The following is a 7488-nucleotide window of genomic DNA, read 5'->3' as shown; positions in this document are numbered from 1 at the left end:
GAAAGTTGAGAAAGGGTCAGAAAGTGAAAATGGGGAAAAGAAAGTACCAAGTGGAGGAAACTAAACAGTGAAAGAGGGGAAAATGAGAGAAGAAGAGAAAAAGAGGGAGAGCGTTATTGGATCGCCTGTACCTGAGGTAAAGGAACCCGTTAGAAACACAAGGATAATCCTCTGGGTCTTAATGGTTTTGAAGAGCTATGAAAGATTAGGTAAACAGTGGATTTGATTAATGGGAAAAGAAGTCAATTGGCCATGGAACGTGAAGTAGAACACAATGCTCCTTTCATATCCCCGGTGTTGCTCAGAGGAGTGATGGTCACAGATCTTGGCACAGACTAGATTTTGTACATACCACCCCTGGAGAGAAGGCAATCTCACACATTTTCAAGATTTGGAAACTGAATGAGGAAGTGCATGAGGATATAATGATGTGTGACACACACATAGAGCTGAAGTGGATGAGGAACTGGACAGAGAATGCTTAGGGACAATGTTTTTCCGGTTTAGGCGACAGGATTTTACAACTAAATGCCTTACTTACTTATCCCTGAAATTCTATAAACTGACTCTTGATAAACTGGGTCTTTGCAGCTTCCATTCCACATCCCACTCCGTCTCCTCTCGGCCGTAAAGGTCAGCAAGTCCAGGTATTTGCCCTCCACTTGACTCCTTTCCAGCAGACTGTGGCTAAAGCAGATTCTGCAGTGACCCATTTTAAGTCAGTGTCATCAATGCACGATCAAATCACCCTCAATACAGCTTAGCTGCACTGAGCCAAGGCCTTGGATTGAGAGTGTTAGTGATATGGCAGTTACATTAATGGAGGGGAGGAGGAAGGAGCAGCTCAGACTGAGAGGCCAATTTTAAGTTTTTTTCTGTCAGGTCTGGAACGGGGTTAGGGTTAGGCTTACCCATTATATTTAAAAAGAACATTTTCTTAATTTGGCGAATGTTCATCAGGTGTTAGCACCAAAAGCTCAACCTATCACCAGGCAAGAATCTCAATATTGTATGAGGTCTATGTGTGGAAGCCACAACCCAGGTGAGGTTAGAGACTGATATGATTCTGGTTAACAAAATATGTAAAGTAAATATAGTTAGCAATAGCTGTTGTTGCCTTCCACCTTAGTATATAAAAGCATTTTGTTTATACATAAAGGGATATGGGAATATAAGGCAGAAAAGATGCTCAATCCATCAATATGGTATTTCTGATGGTAATAAGCTGGAAAAGCGACCTAACAGGACACTTGAGAAATCATGGAGTCGTGGAATGAAATTATATTATACACTTGTGGTATGAATCCTTCTCACAAATATTCAACCACGGGGTTCAGCACAGTTCTGAAGAATGGAGCACCGCTTCACCTTGGTGAGGGTGTAATCGATTAAATGCAGGTGTCCAACTGTATAGTAAAACCTCTGGTTTTAAATATTTCCACCGCAGTGCTTCACTGCCGGGTTTGATTTGCTGCAGGGTCCTCTTCCTGTTTGTCTCCTTACACAGACCCTTCTGTTTCTGGCATAAATCTCAAATGTCGTTGCACCAGCAAATACAACTTTTTTCTAGTCATCAAGTGTCGAATGCTGCCATTTCGGAACCCAGCAAAGATTATGGCTTTGTTGAGAAATGGTTTAGAAACTGCTATTCATCCTCTGAGACCACTCTTTTGACAGCCCTCTTTTGACAATACTTCTCTCCTATGATCAGAATAACAATATGACTTTGAACACTTCAACTTACAACAGGGTCCAAAAGTCTGAGACCATTTTGAGGGCCAGAGGAGATCTGGGTGTTCGTCAGCACCAGTGTAACAGCCATTTATACGTAACTTCAGTCCAATCCTATCTAGAGGAAAGCAAAGCAAACAGAAAAAAAATTAATAAATAAAAATAAGATACCACTACTAATATTTATCTGGTGGTCGATACAACGTTTATTTCAATTAACAGTTCAGTTTATGGCAAAATAGAAATAAAATCTATAACCTATAAAATCAGACTTGTACACATCTAAATGTCCACTCAGTTTTTTTTTTTCTAATCCATAATCATCCTCTCATGTGTACACACGTGCATTCACATTCCTAAAGATCACACTTAAAGGCCTCTGGGCATGATTTAAGGATGTATTTGAGAAGAAAGGTTAAGTGCCAGACACGGTAAACAGGATAAAATATTTGGTTTGTTGGGACCCTTGACCTTGACCCACAGCGCATTCCGAGCTGATTCACTACATGGAATAGATAAACAAAATGTAATGTAAAACACTTATTTTGCATTTTCCTAAAATAACCAAAATTTAAATTTGAGGTATGTTTTAAGTTTATGAAAAAAAAAAAACAACTTCTTCATTGCTCATCTGCAAAAGAAAGATTTATTTTCCTTTGTATGTTTTGGCATACAAATAATTAAACAGCTATGACTCAACATGCTTCAGGATACCAGAAAATCCATAATGACTGTTAATCCCTTAGCCAGAGGCAGCACAAGACAGCATAAGCTCTCTTGTCGTCCCTGCTATCACCTGCCTATTTACTGCCATGCCATCCCTACGGCACTTTTAACCACTCTCTCCCTCCCTCCCGTTCTCCTCCCGTTCCTCTCTGTCCATCCACTAATCCTCTTTAAGGACATTACCTGCTAATATATCCAGTCAGAAAGTATAAAAGCCAAGCTATCTCTTTACTGCCATCGGCACTACGCTAAATAGGCCATTAATGGAGGAAGGCAAATGAGGAATATGATGGCTTTAACCCCAAATACCATTCAGATCCAGACCCTTCTTGGAGGGTACCTGAGGTGCAGCATGTGTTGGGTCACAGGCAGCTGAGGGACGGGAAGGGAATGGTGGTAAAACAGCTAAAATTTTGTATTTTCTTTGTGTGGCCATTTTACTTTTTCACTTTCAGTAACATCCATGACGTAAAAGCCACATGGGACGTTTTTACAAACACATGCCCCCAAATGGGAAAGAGAGGCAACACTTGGAAAAGATTAAATACATCTCATTGCACAAATGAAAATTGACGCAAGTTGGAAAATATTGCTGACATAACCTTTGATTGGACTAAAGATTTGCTTTTTGTGTTAAAATTCATTTCTCCGTATTCAAAAATGTACCAAAGCTGATGTATATGTCATAGCATTACTGTGACTTAGCCTTTATTTTCACTTTTGTTTGAAATATTGTTATTTATCTATGTGTATGCTATGTCACCATCAAAGTTGACACTAAAGATGCTTTTGTCACTGTTGTTCACATGAAATGAAAATTACTAAACCAAAATATTGCTACAATGTTGTTGAGTTTGGGTTATATTTGTTTACAACTTTAAATAAATAATGTTAAAAACCAAAACAATGCCCCCCCTTTTCCAAACCCTGCTTTGGAATCAGATTGTTCTCTGTTCCAAGTTATAGCAGGTTAACCTGCAGGGCACCCTGACAAACAAAGATCACTTGTTGACTTGGCCTTGAGGCAGGGCAGCTGTTCATTTTATACTGCTAATGGAGCACTACTGACATCACTTTAATGAGACAGCACTAATGTGTGCTGACAGGTCAGACAGCACCCCACCAACACCACCTCACCTCCACCAGGTCCAGCAGCTGCAGCATAACGAGGGCAGAGAGTGCCCTCCTCTGGTCACAACCGGAAATGACCACCACAGGACTGCCCAGAGGTGCATCAGCAGATAGATTCCCCCTCTCGTTTCCTGTCTTTCACCTGTTAATAAATGGTCAAAGTACATTAATGTGGCATATGACTGGAGATAAATATATATGAGCTCCACAATTACTGGTAAAATATGGAAATTTTACATAGGTAGAAATAGAAAAAAAATATAATTTATCTCTTCATTGGTCATTTAAAAAGTAAGAAAAGAAAGTTTTTATATAGTGTATTCATAAAAGATAAACAAGTAATATTTCAAGCTGCAAGAGTCACAGCTTTCAAATTTCTATCCACCAGAGGGAAGCACTGCACCAGAAGTATTAAAATAACCAATACTTCAAGTAGTTCTCAGCCATGTGTGTTTGTTACAGTGATTATCAATTTCAAGTTCAATATCAATTTCAAGTTTAATATCAATTTCAAGTTCAACTAAAACAAAGTACTTTGGAGTGTCTTTATTTGTGTAACTGTTGTCTTCAAAATTTATAACTTGACAAAATGATTTTTTTAACAGATTTTTGAAAGATGTCAAAATAATTTAACAGTCTTAGTCCTCTGCCACAGCTGCACGTGAGAATAAAGAGTAGTAGGAACTTTCCTGGTTGTAGGAGACAAGAAAGGAAGAGACAGCTCAGCACATACATCCACACACACCATACACACCCAAAACAGGGTGTATCACACACACCCAAAACAGGGTGTGTGTGATGCAGTTGCACTAATCAAAACACACACCCAAAACAGGGTGTGTGTGATGATTAGTGCAACTGCTGCATGACATCAGAGGCCTCTTCCCAGCAAGTAGACGAAGGATCCCCACCTTCGCCATTCCCCCACAGAGGGGCGCCGTTACCTCCTCCACGCCACGCTGAGGCCTTAAAGCAAGCTTCTCACGAAGCTGATTTGAACCAGTGAACAAGCAGCAAGCCGTTCAATCATACTTCGTCCTCGCCTCCTTCATTCTGTGTTTGGTAAAGCCTTTATAATCACAGACAAGGAAGAAGCTAACAGCATTTTGCTGACTCAGTTGTGCACACTGCAGTATTTCCATGTTTTCAAGTTTTCTTTCCTGCTGACATTTTGTTGTTGCATTGGATTTTGGTCAACTTGAACCTCGCTTGGACCCATTACTTCTAATCCTGTGTGCAGTTTAACACTCATCCCACAAAATATAAGTAGAAAGTGGGGACTATTTATTGTGTAAAATTACCCAGCCAAGCCAAACCAGAGCTCCAATCGAACATTTATCTCTTACATTCATTTTTTTTTGTACATACTAACCAAAATCTCTTCTTGAGACCGTGAATGCAGCTCCAGCATACACACAGCAGCATGGCTGAAACACTGAAACACTTAATAATCCCTAACATGATCACAGATAAAGATAAATTAGAATCAGCGTAAACTGACGGTTTACAGATCCGTTTCCCTGACAAATAGGGAAGCAGCATGGTGCGTCTTTCAGTATGATGCTATGGACGGGCCACCAAGAGGCTTGAGGATTAATTGTTACTCCTAGCACAAGAATAGTAGTGTTGATGCCACAACTATTATTTGACCTTCATGGGCTGTGCATTCACAGCGAAACATCCCCCTGGAGAGATTAAAACACAGAGACTTACTTGCATGTTCATAATTTAGCTGTTTCTACTGTGAGTCATCCAACCCATGCACAACAAGTATGAATCATGAGACAGACAAACAGATTGTGTGTATGTATGTGATTTGATTGTGTTTGTGCACGTGAAGCACTCCACAGAAGTGAGATGGCTGTCCAAGCACAAACAAAGAATAATGTGAAAAGACAGCCTCGGAAATTGTGCATGAGCCAATTGGGGCTGCAGCCAGGCGTGTGTTCATTCAGCCACAGGCACAAGTCATCTACGGCTAGTTCCGCTCTGCATCGTATTTGCTTCACTACTCCCAAGAGGCTGTATAGCTAACCAACGTTCTCATTTCTTTTTCCTTTTTTTTTTATTCCAGATTTGATACATTGCTTCCGTACAGGATTGTCTTTGGATTTTGGTTTTTGGAATAACTTCCTAAAATTCCACAAGATAGAAGGTCACAGGCAACAAGAACTGATCAGATTAAAACATCATGCAATGCAGTCACCACATGGTGACATGTAGTCACTAACATATAAGCAGTGTATGAAGATCCTGACAAGTACCATTGTGCTTGCTCAAAGCAATGCTAAAAGCTAGTGAGAGATGCTTTCTGTCATTGTTGTGTTCAGTGATATCAAAATCATTACCAGAGACAGGACATCAAAGCAGATGGGCAAGCATGATTAACTGAGCCTGATGAATTTATCTACAGCCAAGACACAAACCAGCCATTAGAAATTCAGCCAGCAGGCTGGTTCTTCATCTTACCAAGCAAAGCTCTGTTTTACAGGTGCAGAAGAGTGATATGGGCAAAGGGGGGGAAATACAGATGTAGGAGCTGAATTGTCAGGGCTAAATTAGAATGATAATTATGACTCATCAAAGTGAATTAACCAGACTTGTAACCATGCTGATATTCCTCCCGGGGAAGTAAATAAAAGCTGTGCATCAGCTTCAACCCTCGTGGGGTCAGCTTCCCCGTTAACTGCAAATGGAGACAGCCTGGCACAGCCAGTTGATAAAGCACTAACAGATTCCCGGGGAAGCAGACAGATCAATGGTTCAGTCAGTTTTATTTACCTGACACATACAGCTAAACAAAGCAGACATTGCCAGCGCATGATAATGCTTTGCTTGCAGAGGTTGTGATTGATTACAACTGGATTATCAGAACTGGTTCAAATCATGGGGTCTTTATAAACACTCGCAAATCTTCTCCTACTTTGTATTGGCCTTTTCATCACTTGTCTATGGAAGACCTAAATTATGTATCCACTTATATGCATTCATTTTTTGCTTGGCTTTGTCTCTTCTATGGTCCTGCTGTCTTCGTATTGAATATCTCATGTTTTAACTGTACTAAAAAAAAAAAAAAGTAAACAAATCTCCGGTGCTATTATGGATATAAATAACATTGGTTAGACTGTTTTCATACTAGACTAATATTCAACACCAATGCATGTCAATGCATCTCAAAATTACTTCAATAACAAATATTTACTGTAATATGTTCAGAATCCTGTATTGTCCCAGTCCCAGTGTTAATAACCTTTCCAGTCTAGACTTGGGTTGGGAATTAGACTTCAGTCTTGAGGAGTTTTAGCTGTAGTTGTAATGCAAACAGCTCTGTGCCTCCATTAGCTTGTCTCTCTCGCTGCAGCTCACCAAAAAATGCTGCACATAAACATTTTCTAAGTAGTCAAACATCCTATAGATTTAACCACAGAATCATACCTGTTTACTCTTGTTGATTAATGCACATCATTACTTTCCACACATCTCAGATCTCAGAGCAGTAAAAGTCTGGGGCAAACTAAGCAGTCACTGCTTGAGTAAAACTACAGATACTCCTGGTCAAATATTACTCCAATACAAGTAAAAGTAGATTCATCAAAATATTAGTTCTAAACTACTAAACTACGACTAAAAGTACAAAAGTATTTGCTTTAAAAATTACAAAGTAAAAGTATAAAAAATTATTCAGGAAATACAGGAAAGGAAAGTAGCATTATTGTCATTGTTCAAGACTCTGGTGTGATTGTGCTACAGACCAGTTTATTGGGGGTGGTCCAGTCTCGTCTCCATGGACGTGAGGCGACTCAAGGCAAACGGCTTCACGGGACAAAAGGTAAAACAAATAATGCATGTGTATTATGTTTAAAATGTATCTGAATAATTGACCTGTTGTCTTCTCATTTC

This window comes from Echeneis naucrates, chromosome 15 (assembly GCF_900963305.1).
Source record: "Echeneis naucrates chromosome 15, fEcheNa1.1, whole genome shotgun sequence".
Taxonomy (NCBI): domain Eukaryota; kingdom Metazoa; phylum Chordata; class Actinopteri; order Carangiformes; family Echeneidae; genus Echeneis; species Echeneis naucrates.
Note: the sequence above shows the minus strand (reverse complement) of the source record.